Source organism: Eschscholzia californica, unplaced genomic scaffold (genome assembly GCF_041429995.1).
Source record: "Eschscholzia californica isolate CP2 unplaced genomic scaffold, dmEscCali1.0.p SCAF_2, whole genome shotgun sequence".
NCBI classification, from domain to species: Eukaryota; Viridiplantae; Streptophyta; class Magnoliopsida; order Ranunculales; family Papaveraceae; genus Eschscholzia; species Eschscholzia californica.
The window spans coordinates 14,633,480-14,636,062 of NW_028238309.1; the positions used below are offsets into that span (position 1 = coordinate 14,633,480).

The 2,583-nt window shown below is 32.7% G+C and overlaps 1 pseudogene across 1 annotated transcript; it reads left to right on the forward strand.

The window, feature by feature from the left end:
- On the forward strand, positions 1 to 2,227 carry LOC147556432 (peroxidase 16-like; annotated as a pseudogene). Its single transcript, XR_015235360.1, has 4 exons — positions 1 to 277; positions 391 to 588; positions 806 to 972; positions 1,341 to 2,227. The product of XR_015235360.1 is annotated as a peroxidase 16-like (transcript).
- Positions 2,228 to 2,583: the final 356 nt, after the last annotated feature.

Genomic DNA, 2,583 nt, shown 5'->3' on the forward strand with positions numbered 1-2,583 from the left:
TATAAATCCCCTTCAAATTTTGAATTACCCTAAAACAAAATCAAAATTCTACTTAACTATGAAGATCCCTAAAACCAGTCTACTAAATCCTTTTCTTCTCCCACTTCTTCTCTTACTTATTTTAAACAAATCTTCATCTCTCCAATATAATTACTACAGCAATACCTGTCCCAATGTCGAATCCATTGTCCAAAATGCCGTTAAACAGAAGTTCCAACAGACTTTCACTACTGCTCCTGGGACCCTTAGACTCTTCTTTCATGATTGTTTTGTCAGGGTTAGTTTTCCTTTTTCCTTATCTCATTATTCATTCACTTAATTAGTGGTTTGGGTAATCTTGTTCTTCATTTTTTGTTTCTCATTTTCTTTTGGTTTTGGTTTTCGTTTTAGGGGTGTGATGCTTCCATTCTTCTAAGATCGGCAAAAAATGATGCGGAGAAAGACCACCCAGAAGGACTATCGCTCACCGGAGATGGATTCGATACAGTGATTAAAGCTAAAGAAGCTGTTGATAAAGATCCAAGGTGTAAGAATAAGGTCTCATGTGCTGATATTTTGGCATTAGCTACTAGAGATGTTATTGCCTTGGTAAGTTCATATTTGTTTTTTTTAATTATTCAGCGTGTGCCTCGAACCCTTGACCTCTAAGGTCGAAAATTATACCTCTTACTACTGCAACCAAGGGTTGATGGCAACTGGCAAGTTCATATTTGTTGTCTACCTCTATGTATTATTTTATGTAAATGCTAATATTTCTTAACTATAAAATTTTGCTAATTTGGGTTAAATTGCTTATTCATGGCAGACTGGCGGACCGTCGTACAAGGTTGAATTAGGCAGACTGGACGGGCGAGTTTCAACATAAGCTAGTGTTGGAGATCATCTTCCGGAGCCAAACTTTGGTTTAGACCAACTTAATAAAATGTTTGCTTCTAATGGACTTTCGCAAATTGATATGGTTGCATTATCTGGTAAGACAAAATTAAGTTTGAATTTTTTATATAAATTTTTAACATTTTCTAAGAATTTCTTTCATATCTTCAATTTTCTAATTCGTTAAATCTGGTACTTAAAACCGATTTCACTTAGATTTACTTTAAATCTAATTGATGAATATCTTACCAAGTTCGACAATTTTATCTTAAAAAAGAATTAGACTCATACAACTTTACTTTTGTATTTTCCAATTTCCTCATTTGTTGAATAGGTATTCCATTCAATCTATTTTAATCCTATATCAGGGAATAAGTATATTGAAATTACTCTTTTATTCTTGAATCAGTCGCATTAGGACTTCAAAAGCTAAAAGAAACCGTTTTTACCAATTAATTTATGACAAAGCTACATACAATTGGAGCCTCTCACTGTAATCGGTTTTGGAATCGAATTCGAAATTTCAAACCAAACCAACAAGTTGACCCGACATTAAACCTGGATTACGCAAGGCAGCTTCGTGATGTTTGTCCATTAGATGTTGATCCAAGATTTGCAGCAATACTGGATCCATTTACGCCTCAAGTATTCGACAATAATTACTTCAAAAACCTTCAAAAAGGAATGGGTTTGTTTAGTTCCTATCAAATCTTGTTTACTGATTTAAGAACAAGAAATATTGTGAATACTTTCGCAGCGAATAAAACGGCTTTTGAACAAGCTTTTGTTATTGCAATGACTAAATTAGGAAGGGTTGGAGCTAAACATTCCCGATTACATGGAGAAATTCGACATGATTGCACTCTTGTAAACTAGAATAATTAATATACAAAGATTGTTTATTACTTTGGCAAGTTTTAAAGGCACCTCCTGTTCTTGTTAAAAATGATCCCGTTAAAGACAATCCCAAAAGTCTCACGCATTCGGCAATCCAAGAGAAGAGAGGGCAACACATCTTAGTCAATTTCTTTAAACGAAATCAACACGAGTCCATCGATGCCTTTTATCAGTATCGGTTTACTCTTACCTATTCTATATAGTCTGTGATATCTGCATGTTTTTATAATTTTGATCTTGTTATAAATATTTGGTTTTTTTTTTTTTTGTTGAACTATAAATATTTGGTTTATGGTGGATGACCACCACACTTTGTAACTCTCACCACCATAAGTTTTTCACCATTACTTTGTATTTAAGCACCATTACTGTGTGACTCACTATTGGCTATGTAACGCATCTAGAGGCCTATATAATGAGGTTCTTGCTAATGAATAATATGTACCAATGAATCAAAGTATCAAAGTAGAGAAATTCTCTACAAACATAAGAATACAAATCTAGTTTCTTCTTGTCTATTATCTCTTAATTTATATTTCTATTATCTTTCTTCTTTCTTCTTGTAAGAAGGATATGAGAATTTCATAGATGATCATGACTGAAGGGTTAATATTGCAAACTAATATGAGTGTAAATCAAATTCATTCTATGGTAAGGTAAAGGTAAGTTATGCCTCCAAAGTAAATTAGTATTACTCTTTTTTTTTTTTTGTTGAACTAGTAAATTAGTATTACTCTCATAACTCATTTTTAGTTTTATATGCATATCGCAAGGGTATATATTTGATAAATATTTTACAGATACATGACGAGT